Source organism: Manacus candei, unplaced genomic scaffold, assembly GCF_025592945.1.
Source record: "Manacus candei isolate 608988 ecotype Guabito, Panama unplaced genomic scaffold, ASM2559294v1 h1tg000103l, whole genome shotgun sequence".
In the NCBI taxonomy this organism is placed as follows: domain Eukaryota; kingdom Metazoa; phylum Chordata; class Aves; order Passeriformes; family Pipridae; genus Manacus; species Manacus candei.
This window is the reverse complement of record NW_026138151.1, coordinates 1,499,709-1,512,615: the sequence shown is the minus strand read 5'-3', so window position 1 is coordinate 1,512,615 and position 12,907 is coordinate 1,499,709. Positions and strand designations below refer to the sequence as shown.

Here is a 12,907-nt window from a genome sequence, read left to right as displayed (position 1 = left end):
GGATGTGGTTCAGAGGATGGGGCTTCTTGCCAGGAGTTTGTTTTCAAGACTCTCTGTAATAGAAGGATTTTTAAAAATCTGCTCACAGCAGAAATTTGGTGCTTAATTTCCCAGCCCGGGAGTGAAGAGTGGTGATGAATGACTTAATTAAGGAAGCTGTGAAAAAGCAAAAGGTAAATGTTAATGTTGTCTTTGTAACCAATTAATGATCTTTTTATCTATAATGGGACATTAATTTTCCAAATAATTTCTTCGAGAAAGAGTACAGATTTGGCAAAAAAAAAATTTTACATCTAAGTTCATCTGTTGAGAAAGGAGAACCCATTACATTAATTACATCCTCAAAAAGGGTATTTTCAGATGTGGTTGAAACAAAATATTTTGCTTGATGTGAAATGAACTTTCATTCCATATCTTGAGTTGTCAAACACCTCAAAATGCCGAGCAGAGTTTTGGTTCCATTTGAAACCGTATCTGTATCTCTACATATTTAACTTCTGGAAATCTCTTGCAAACAAAGAACATCCCTTATTTGCTCAGCACTTTTATAAAATGGGACACTGTCTTCCCAATAAGCCGAAGCTAATATTTACAGTGTTCAATTGTGAGGACATTTTCAGCTCTTGGGAAAAATCCTGCCAAATGTGTATGTGTATTTTCACCTTCTTGTGCTAGATGGAATGTGTCCTAGGTAATTTAAAGAATAAAAACATGCCCAGCAAACTCTTCTATATATCACCAGCAATAAATTTCTGTTGGTTTCATTATACAACACAACAAACAAACAACAATTTCAGAAAATCCACCAAACAAAAGAAGTTGTCAACTAAAGCAAACCTTAATCTAAATCTTTGTAAATGGCAATAACTGATCCTGAAAAAGTGAAATGGAAGGAGCCAGTACAAGGCTGTGTCTGGTGATAGACCTCACTTTAAATTTCCCTGGAGAGGTAGCAAATCTGCAAACGTGACAGCCTCCTTTGCAGTCCTAGAGATCCTTCAGGGAGCTGTCCATCAAAATCACAAACAGCCTTTTTCTTTTGTGTTTTACCTAAATTGCATCCAATTACCAGCTCTTTAGGTGATATACAAAATACCTCAGTTTGTCAGTCACTTCACAGCCTATGATTAATGTTAATATCTGTCCATTAGTGGCAGCAACAAAGCATTTAGGCAGAGTGAATCACTAGGACATAATAGCACTTTCCTCTGTGAAAGTTCCTTTTCTCTGCTCTTTTTTCCTCTTAAGGTATCCAAAAACCTTTCCAGACGTGTACTGTCTGAAAGTCAGAAAGGTAAAGTCAAAGCATGTTGTAACAGACTCACCAGAGGGGTTTTTTTTAATTTTTTTTTTCACGTTCTTCTTGCAGCTCAGGAGGCTGCCAAGGCTCCCAGTGCCTGGGCAAAAGGGCAGTGTGGGCAGAGGCATTTTTCAAACTTCAGAGGCACCTCTCAGGTAGCTTATTCCAGTCATTTATGGGCAATGCCCCTCCTTTGGCACCTTCCCGTAGCACTGGGAGCAGAATATTAATCATGGGGTTGTCATCTGAAGTAAATAAGCATTCCCAGTGAAAGCCATTCTCACACACATCTGCTTCTTATGTTTATTAAGGATTTGGCACTTACTGTGTGAAACAGGACGTTATCTGAATTCAGTAATCATGTGTTGGTTTAGTAAGCAGGTGCTTATTCCCACCAGATGAACTTGTCCATTATAAGCAGGTGATGATTTGTGGGTTTTTTAACATAAATTGCATGTTTAGTTCGCTGATCTGATTTAGAATGGGTGTGTGGGAAAGGATGCCTGGAATTACTGTAATGATTTGTTAGTGCTTCTGCTGGCAAACTGAGTTCTTTCTCACTGCTCACCTCTGATATTTGATTAATTATCCTCCTAGAGATGGGTTTTCAGTATAAATTCTATCTCCAGCTCGAGTTCTGCTGTTCAGAGTGCAGGAGAGGATGCTGTAATGTAGAGTCACTATCCTGGCTGGGTTCTGTAGGTATGAGAGATGGGTTCACACCATTCCTTGCAGCAGGATTATCTCTGCTGTACACCTAAAGCACTAAGACTTAGCGAGATTTATGGAACTATTAAGAAGGAGCTCTCAGGTGCATCTCTGGGATGATAATATCCATTGTTCCGTGTTCATACAACTGCTCCCTTGGGGAGGTCACAGAGGAGGAACAAGATGGAATTAATGCCTTGAAAAACAAGAGTGCCCCCCACATGTGTGCAGGTCACGGCTGCCCAGTGGGAATTTAGGGAGCTCTAACAAGGGATGGAAACTGCCACAGCTCCCCAAGTGCTGAGCACCCAGCATGAGGACTCTGGGTTTCTTCTGCTCACTTCTGCCATTTTTCCCATTTTTGCTTTGCTTTCTTTCCTGGTTTTCTTGTCAGCACTGCCCTGGAGATTGTTGTGGAGCAGGGCTGTGGAGAACTCACACCTCTGGCCTTGGGCATCTTCCTTAGAGGTCCTGGTGAAGGAGCATCTCTGGTGAGGCTTCTCTGCTGCCTGGGTGCTTCAGGGGCCAGTGCCTGAACAAATCAAGGCTTTGGTACCCCAGCCATCGAGAAGCCAGTTGACAAATGTGCCTCATTTCATGGTTTTGTCACGTGGCCTCTGAGCTCTGTGACCATCCCTGGTACTGCTTTGTGCCCGTAACACTTGAGTCCTTGGGACTTCTTGTAACCATGGTCAAAGCTGAGTTTAAGCTGAGACACCAGATGTTTTTGTGGTCTAAAGTATTAGTAATTAATCTGAGTTTGTAGTGTTCCTGCATTAGAAGAAGCTTTTACTGTAATAGCCTTTTTTTTTTTTTGGAAAATGTTATTCTAAGTAGATCAGCATGCTAAAATTTGCATTGTAGAAGATTGGTTTGGAACAAAGCAGGATCTAATGAGCATATAGTAAATCCCTTGGCTCTGCAGCAGAGCCACAATAAGCATAATAGCTCTCACTGAATGAATCCCTTGCAGCCTAAAAGCTTTCTTCTTTAAAATGAAATAGCAACCCTGCAGGATTTAGTGTAGACAATATGCAAAGATCACTTAAGGGGCTGCTGTGGAAAGAGAAAACAAATGAGGATGACTCCACTTAGGGTCCTTTGAAAAGACCCTTTGTGATCACTTCATTACTCAGTCTGTTTCAATATTTCTTGTTCAAGAATGACTTTATTCTAATGGAAGCATCAATAAATTCCACTCTTTAGTCTTCCTCCCTGTGGTCTTCAGCTAAAATGTCAGGAAGCATTTTATCATTTTTCAGCGTTCTCACTGAAGGTTGAGCACACAGTAAATATTATTTAATTAGCAAAAGACTGAAAGTGTGAACTAGTGGTATTGCACGAGAAAGCTGAGAACTCACTTTGGGGAGGAAAAAAAGTTGGACAGCTTTTACCTGTTGAACCCAGGGGGGATTGAACCAGGTGACCTCCAGAGGTTCCTTCCGTTCTGTGACTCTGTATTTCACCTGCCACATGCACTGGTGTGTATGGCTCTAAACTTGATGTATGATTTATTTTTCTTGTTTACTTTCTGAGTTCAAAATTTTTAAATTTGAAATTTAGTGATATGGATAGAACAACACCAGGGATTTCAAGAGTGGGTGTTTTAATTCCAGGACTTGGCTTTGCTCTTGGAGGCTTTTAATTTTGCTTCTAGGTTGAAAGTCTAATTTTGGCTTTAATTTGCTGGAAGAAATAATCTCTGTTCGCCAGAGATACCAAATTAAAATGAGAAGGTGTTTGAAACATAAACCAACTCTTCCCCTCAAATGCTACAAACTGAGCTTAGTGCACATAAGACTTTATCCCTTGCTGAGATGTGAATTTAGAGGGAGATTTTCTCTATGGTCTGTTGGGATAAATGAGGAGAAACAACCCAAAGCAATCACAAGAAGGGCAAGTAAGGAACAAGAATGACAGGCTGATCTTCAATGCTGTTTCATGTATCCCATATAAATTGTATTTTTGCAAGGCCAGTCTGTTGAATTTTAACAGTTACAGTCCAAACACTGTCTGTGCTGACAGATTTACAGAAGTGACTGACAGTGATTCTACTGATTTGGGGAAAAGTTGAGTAAATCTGTAAGAAAGTAGAAAATTATTCTCATCAAACACATTCTTAAAGAATATGTTATGGGAAGCATCTGCCTGGGACAATTACCAAACTAAATTAAGATACCAAATTGCATTTACTTTGTACAGGAAAAATGATTTGTAGTTGGAAAAACCAACACATCTGGTACTAGACCAGAAGAAGAGGTCTGCAGCCTCTTTCAGACTTGAGGAGAATTCAGAGAAAGTAGAGTTATTATCTCTAGTCTATGAAGTTTAAGGGTTTGCCTCAAAGCAGTCTCTCTTCTATGCCTGTCATTTATGTGAGAGGAGCTGTTAACATCTCCTGGAGCATTTTGAGGTGCCAACATTCATTAATTTGCTATGAAAAACAAGCCTTTGAAAATTAAAAGCTTGCCCTTAGGCTGTCCTTTCTCCCTGTTGCCATTCCTCAGTGCTTCCTCGCCTGTCAGACCCTAATGCCATCCCTAAGCAATGATGTCAGAGGGACTGAAGGTGCATAAACAGTGCTGATCTGCACCTGAGGTCCCTGATACAGAACATCCCAGTGGTTGCCAGACATGTGCCCCTGAGGTTGCCTCCTTTGTTAGTACCTGTAAGTTACTGTCTCCCAAAATTCTACTCCCTAAGTGCTTTCTGAGACTAAAGAGATCATGTTCCCCATCCTTCCCCACCTGAGGGATGTGCTGAGGGGGGACCTGCTGGCCCTTGTGCAGCACATGGTACAGTGCTGGATCTGCTGGGATTGGCAGAGGCTCTGGATAATTCTCTGGTGCCTCTCTGGGGCAACTGCTCCCAAGCAGGCAGGCATCCAGGGAACTCGTGCCAGCATGGGTAGATGTCGTGATGGCCAGAAGCAGAGTCTGCTTTGCAGCCACGTAATCCTCAGAGCTCAGTGAGGGAATGAGGAGCAGGCTCCAGAGCCCAGTGGTGGAAGTCTGGGAGCTGCATAAACTCTCCTGACATTTCTGCTAGTCCAGCCCTGGCTGTGTTACACCATCACTTTGGCCTCGTGCTCAGCTCCTGCTGTGCTCTGCTCAGCTGTGAGGCTCCTCAGCAGCTCCTCAGGGAGCAGTGTTATCAGAGTAGGGGGGGTTGACAGCATCCCTGCAGAGACAGGTGAACTGCCCCAGGGGAAAACAAGAGTTCCTGAACCACCACCTTCTGGAGTTTGGGATATTTTAGTTTTTGCCACACTGCTCCTGTTGCTCTGAATGGGTTTTGCAACTTCCACCCCCCCCTTCATCAAGACATTTCAGAGTGTCTCTGGAATTTTCCTTGCAGAAGGGAGATCTACTTCACACATCAAATCATGAGCTTCTTCCCTAGACGTGCTTCTTTCAAAGTTGCATTATCATTTGTAAAAGTTGTGCAAAATATGGGTTTATGGAGATCGGATTAGTGGTAAAAGCATATGGGACATTTTTAATATCATTTTAAATCCTATCTCCTCCCTTGCATAGCAACTACCCTATTAATTTATCAGACCTAGTTCTTTACACACAAAGTTTATCTTTACAGCAAGATAGCAGTTGCTGGAGTGTGAGTTTCTCTAGAACATGTTTCAATTTCTTTGTGCTTATCTATTTTCTTCTGTAGGAGGGTTAACAGAAGTGTTTTATCTTCTTGCTGTTGTCACATCTGAGATCTTAACTGGTTTGAGGTTCTGGTTAACCTCTAAGAAATATGTGAAGGACAGCCTCTAAATTTGCTCCTGAAGAGCCACCAGAGAAATTTAAAACACGCCTCAGTTGAGTATCTCATTGCAAGAGCATTTATCATTACACTGCCTTTGTTTTCTGAAAGCAGTTCATCTGTAAATATCAGAAAACCCCAAGGGAACACAGCTAAGAGGTCAAACTCCAATCAGTTCTAACAAATTTTGAAGGCTAATCGAATACCTATGAAAAAATTGTTTTGCTTTTCTATAAAGAAAAGGTGCCATTTGGAGTCTGCCATGAAACCTCACCTTAGGTGACTGTGCAAGAGGATCTACCAGCACACCCCTGAACACTGTTGTCATAGTTCTGGGAAAAACAGCAAGCTTCCAAGTGTTCATCATTGGGGCAACTGAAATATTGATGAAAATAGTAATCATAAAGCAATCATACTGGTGCCAAACATATACTAAAGACTTGTATGACTCCACCTACTCTGTCCTCCATGTCTCTGCTTCTCTCCTCGAATTAAGTTCTTGCTGTTTGAGCCAGGAAAAAAACATGAGGAGAGCCTCAAGTGAAATTCAGCCCTCTGAGATGATTAGTCCTCAATCACTGCTGTGTGTTCCCAGGCTCACAGGGCAGCAGGAGAGGGGGAGGTATTGACACACCTGGGATAAGAAGACCCGCTTAGGAACAGAATTAGCTTTTATATGTGAGATTTTATTCACACTCCCTTTGCATCTGCTATGAGCAGATTATCTGCAAACCGCTTTTAGAGGAGTTGAGAGCAAAAAGGAAGGATTGTCACAGGGACGGTGTCAGGATCAGTCAACCCAGGACCCTTTTGGGTCCTGTAATTTGAAAGTGTTGGTCAGAAGTTTATCCTGAAACCTTTGACAAAACAAAGATCTGTGGATCTTGAGATGTGATTTTCTTCCTTTTTTCAAGTCCTTTTTTGGCAGCTGAAAGTCTCTCTGATGTAAGCTGGTTTGTCCCAGCATGGAAAGATTATTGCTCTATAAGTGCACCATTAAATAGCACAGGCTATTTTGAGAAATGAGAGTTGGGACTTTTTTAAACCATAATTATGGCTGCCTTTAAAGATGGTGATAAAAATGTAGTTGATGAACAAAACAAGACCATGTGATTAATTTCTCGATATGATGTGTTTGATTATGACAGCTCCCCAGTCTTTAATAGCTTCCTATGTGAAGTGAAAAACAGAGAGAGAGCACTTTATCTAGCACAGCTGATTAAATATGACTCCCTAGGCAGCTCTGAGAATACGTAGAAGCAAGAATATCCATAAAACTCCATTAGAAAACAAGAAAATGTCAGGCTATAAATTACTTTGAAAAATCAGTTTTCAGTGAACTACATAAATTGTCCTTATCAGAAATGCAAGAACCCTAAATGTCCTATATTCATGCTAATTTTTTTTTTCATCTAGTGTGGGCACTAGAAGAGTTGCCACATCCATTAAGGGCTGGAGGATAACTACAGAGCTCCTGTGTTTCAGATGGGAAAGGGTTTTATTGTAATTTTTTCAAACGTACTGTGAAGAATCCCTTCTGATTTAGACCTTGTTGGTTCATGGCTGACTGGAGAGAGAGGTTGAAACCACACCATCATCTTCCTATGCACATCCTGAATGCTGAGGGCTGTCTTTCTGTTTGACTTCGTCACAGTAGGAATTTTACTGTACCTCCTGTAGAGGTGAATTTTATTTTACACTGGGATGTCAAAGGGGCTGAAAAGGGCTCACTGGTGCCTGCTGTTGTGAATTTACTACCTGGGTTGCATGTGCTGCTGCCTCTCAGGTGTTTTCAGGAATTACTTAGACTTCTTTCACCTTGAGGAACCACAATTCAATCCTTGTGTCAGATCCCATCATCTGCATGGTCTGTCACAGTGATTTAAGGCATTTTTGTCTCCAGGCCACATGCACTCTGAGGGGGCCTGGGAGCCCACTGGATCCCTTAAAGTTTGATGGGCAGGTTTTTGAGGTTTTTTCCAGCTGACAAATTAAAACAAAAATACTTGTGTTGAACAGGCAAAATTTCTAAATGAGAACAAATACCCGGTTTTAATGTTGTCAGAAGGATTGTGTTGTTCTATTTTTACAGCAAAGGTTTGGGTTTTAAGTTTAATCTGACCTTTCAGCTTGAAATATATTAAAACTTTTAACATCAAACTGATCTTCTGAAACTCATCAGTAACTCAGTCTCAGAAAAACATTTGGGGGGGACACAGATACAGGTGATAAAGACCATGTGTTTCAACTAGTGAAAACTTTTTAAATTGATGTTCTTCTTGAAAATTTAGGTCAACAAAATTTCTGAAACATGTGGAAATTCTTTCGTAATAGAGAAATCTTTTCCAGTCCTGCCGTGGGTGTGTGTGGGTAGTCTGGAAGACATCCATCTCTGGTAGGCTTTTCCTTGAGAACTGAAAAAAACTCGAGATGCCTGACTTTTAAGAATTCTCACACTGGGATATCACAAATGAGGGATATCTGAGATAGCTGCTTTAAAAACTCCTCCATCTCTTCTGTTGCCTTCACTTGGAAGAGAAAGCTTGAAATCTGCTTCTGTGAAGTGCTGCTCAGGTGGAGTTCAGCACTGTTTTATAAAACATCAGAGTCCAGTTCTGGCACCAGGGTTTTGTTTCAGGATGTGCTGAACAGCCACTGCAGCAATGCCGGGTGACACACTCGGCTGGGTGAAGCAGAAATGAGGGGCCCTGCTGCCACAGGGGTGTTTTGAAGCTGGTCTTTTCCGTTTTCTTACTGCTGGAAGATGCAGACTGAGGTTGTTCCTTTCAGCAAAGAACCACTGAAATGTCCTCAAGCTCCTGGAAACAGATAAAGCACAAAACTGCCACGACACCCTGGCAGGTTGTGCGGTGACACCTCCAGAGAGCTTGCTAACTGTGAAAACTGGGCTCAAAGCCTCAGATTGTTGAAAATTTAATTTTGATTTTCTATAGTATTAGAGAAGCTGGATCTCCTCTGGAGTTGCTGTGGCATCTGTAAACTTGCAGCATTTGGAGCAGGGGGTGGAACTGGTGTGTCCATTAAGAGGGTGTGAAGTTGTCAGCAAAGGGTGTTTCTTTGCAGGCAAATCCCCCACACACCCAAGTGCCTTTCCTACTATTACACATTCTTGGATACCTGATCTCTCCAGCTGCTTAAATCAAAGATGTATTTGATGGGAAAAATAGTTGTAACAGAGCCTGAGACTTTTCTTTTTCTCTCTCACTGAACACTGAGGTGTTTAAACTGCAAAATTCACAGCAAGGGACAAAGTTCTAAAGGATCGTGATCTTTACTTCCAGTCTAAAGTTTTCAAAGCTAAAACTGTCTCCTCAGCTTTGCCTTCATACTGATGCCATTTTTATTTTTACCCTCTGATTTCGCTTTTCCTGAGATCATCTGCACCAAATTAAGTAACCCTGTGCAGTCACTTGAGCGTACAAAATAATGTGATACCCAATTTACAGGGCCATAAGTCCATGGAGAGGGAAGAGCCCTCCCTGGAATCAGTGAGAGCCTCTTGGGAGCTGCAGCTGCCCTTGTGCAAACGGCTCACCTGAAGATTAAATCCCAGGATGCTTCTGAGCTCTGACATTCACTCTGCAGGTCATGATTGTATTGGAAAGGAGATCTCACCTGCAGAGCTGGAGACCACATCAGCAATGTTCTCTCTTTATATATATTGCCAAGAGTTGGGAATTGATTAGCCCAGCAGTCCAGCCAACTCTACATCCTGCTCAACGGTGACCAGGCTTGTTTAAAACTCTTTTTAAGTTTAATATTTTTTTTAAGTCCCATTAAAGGTGGTATTTTTAACCTTCAGTAAAAAGTGCTTGTGGGAAAGTGCATTTCCTTGGAGAATTTGTTCTTGTTTGTTCAGAGTTAAATCATGGCACTTTATTAGCTCTTCTAAATAATGTACCCAACCTGTGTTCAGAGAGCTTTGCTGATGCACAGTTTGGGTCATGGTAGACAAGACATGGTCTCATCTCAGATTTTCACAGAATATGATGTCTGGTTGACTGCTGAATAAATAAACACCTTGCTGTAGGACAGGCATATCTCAGATGTACAGGAACAGCTAATAATTAGTGTCAGTAAATCATTGTAGTGCAAACCACAAACATTATCATTCGGTTTGTAATTTACTCCTGATGTGGGTACTTGTTCTTCTCAATACTTAATATGTCTGTTTATAGAAAAGTTGATTGAGATAATTAGCAGTAAAAATGCTAAGGTAACGCGGCTGTGGTAACATTTAAATTGCTATCAATTTTGTTTATAGCAGCCTAAAGAGCAGTGCTGAAATTAGAAATTAGCTACAATTAGCAGATAAATTGAGTGTCTCTTGGAATTACTTGATCATGTCTTAAAACTCTGCATGGAGTGCTGGTGCTCAGGGAGGCAGAGCCGAGTCCCTGGGCTGGAGCAGCAGCACGGAGTCAGGGAGCACAAACTGCACTTTGCTTTGCTGGGAGCATCCACCTGGCCTTCCATGGAGCCTGGGCTGCTGCCCCACAATATATCTGATGAGTGCGTGCTGTAAAGCCTGACCAAAAAAGTGTGCTGTGAGAGATTTGCCTCTCCACGGGGGAAGAGAAGGCAGAGTTTGCTTTTCAGTGATGTGCACCCTCGTGGGGAGCAGCTCAGAGAGGCTGTGACACTTCCAACCTCCTCAGGAAATGAGCCCTGAAGCACACATTTAGTGTTGGCAGCTCCATATGAGAGGAATAGCTTGGGTTGGAAATGTGGTGTTGTCCCACAAGTCACAGATATGGAAGTCAGTTTTCTCGTGGATTTGAAGGGCCTTGGGCATCACTTTATGCTCTCAGTTAGAAATGATTTGCTTCCCCCAGTAAGGCACTTCAAGGATTCTGCTTGATAAATGCTTTATAAAGGCATGTAATTATTTTCTGGCATAATTTCATAGTTTGATGTGGAAAGAAATGTGTTGTCTGCTGCTGCTAAAATTGGTCATTAAATAGAGTTTTGAGGATGGGAAGAGGAGGAGAATCAACCAGGTTGAGGATCAGCCAGTGGGCAGTGGACAGGAGCACACAGGCAGTGGTTTTCTGCACCGTGAATGTCTTTCAGTTCTGTGTCCAGCAGGGAGAAGGTGCTGAACCTCCCATCCTCCTCATTCAGACACAAACCTTGAGCATTTATCTAAATCTCACGTGATGGCTCTTAACTCCTGGGATCTTGCCCAGTTTTGGATGCACATGTTTGATTGTACTACTGAAACTCTTCCATTTAGTGTAAATTTAAGCAATTATTGGGCTGGAAAGGGAGAAGACTCTTCACTCTGTACTTAGCTGTGTACTGAAAGGATGTGGGTATACAGAGTCATGTCTGTGGTCCACTGAACAGCAACTAACCTTTGTGAAGTGAAACAGGAGACCTTGTCTGACCTGAAAAGAAATGACCCATAGTTGAGTAGCATTTTTCTGGGATGTTGAGAAACGGTGGCATGGTGATGTACGTCTGATGATACACGACTGTCTGACTCCTTGCTCCATGTGCTGTACATACAGTTCTCTTTCTCTGGGACTGGAAATCCCATCTTTATCCTGGGAAACATCCCCCACTGATGTTAAAAGTTACATAATTCCCAGAAAAAGCCAAGTCATCTGGGTTAAATTTTTCTTCTAAGGAAAGAAGACTTGAAAAGGAAATTTCTTCTAAGGAAGAAAAATTTCCTTGACTATTTTCTGGTTGTTTCCTTCCTTCCCCCTCTTCAGCAGATGTTGCCTCTTTAAAGAGCAAAATGGGGCTGAGGGGTAGGGGAAGGAGGTGACAGCACAGATCCATGCTGAGTGCTGAGCACCAAGCTCCAGGCTACCTTTTTTGTTGTGTTTTCTCCAAAGCCAGGTGTCGGTTTCCCTGTGGATTTCATCTGTGGAGAATTTATCACTGATAAATAACTGTTTGTGTTGAATTTACCGATGAGCTAAACTGTTTTCTCTAATGTTGTTGCAGTTTAGTACCTTTTCCTTTTCAGGTTTCTATGAGCACTGTCATTTGAAGGAAATAAATCTGTCACTCAGATAATATATTTGCCCTTGGTACCAGGATGTATAAATAAGAGTTACAAGGTCATTAGCCATATCAAGAGAAAGAAAAATGTGCTGTGCATTAAATAACTGACTTCCAGGCTGGGTTGGGCAAATACCAGTATACTAAAGTGTACTGCTCATTTCCCCTTCTGATTGTGAAAATCAATTAACTCCTTTCTGGTTTTGTAGCCCTTCCCCTTTTGCACTGGAAAGCCTCAGCACATGTCAGTACAAATTTATGAGCAGTGTGTTTTTCAGTGTACTCCATTTGTCAAATGTAAATTCCAGTGGCCAATGATTTACTACAGAACTGTTGGGAAAACAGCAAGTAAATATTACCTAACAAAGTATTAAGAAAAAAAAAAAACCAGCCAAACCAGAGGAGATTTTATCTTCCCAAGCAGTTTATCTTTGTCCTTGAGAAGGCAGGTGAGGTGGAGAACTGCCCCAGTATAGTTCTGGAATACATTTTGTATTGAAATGTGCTTTTATTCGCAGTAAAAGGCAACCTTGGAAAGCAATAAATTATATATCTTTTATTTATTTCAGCTAGACTATACTACTAGGTGCAGACCTGAGGGAACTGAAGTGCATAAGCTTCACTCACCCTGCATCACTCCAAATCTCACTGATGCAAAGAGACAAGTGCTCGTTATTCCTCACTTCAGACAGTAAATAATCAACAGGGAAAAGATTGCACAGTCTGGGTGCAGTGGTGTCTGGGAAGGCTGGGTGATACAGTCCCCTGTACAGCCCCTTTTATCCGTCTTCATCCACTCAGAGTAGAGAGGTAAGATGATGAGAGGGCTGGAGCACCTCTCCTGTGGAGACAAGCTGAGGCAGTTGGGGATGTTCAGTCTGGAGAAGAGAAGGCTCCAGGGAGACCTTAGAGCCCCTCCCAGTGCACCATTCGTGTGCTAAACACAGACAGATGATACAGCTGATTTCTGTTGAAGTTTCAATAACAAGCACCAGGTTAAAATAGTCCCTATGACAGAGGTTACCACCTTATAACTTATCCTCTGCCTGATGGTTCCGAGAGCAGAGATACTATGGAAGGGACTTGGCTATTTAT

General features: G+C 41.8%; 1 protein-coding gene across 2 annotated transcripts in view; it reads left to right on the top strand.

The window, feature by feature from the left end:
• The window catches only part of GALNT9 (polypeptide N-acetylgalactosaminyltransferase 9), a 379,096-nt gene that overhangs the window by 346,345 nt on the left and 19,844 nt on the right, over positions 1 to 12,907 (top strand). The window lies entirely within an intron of this gene.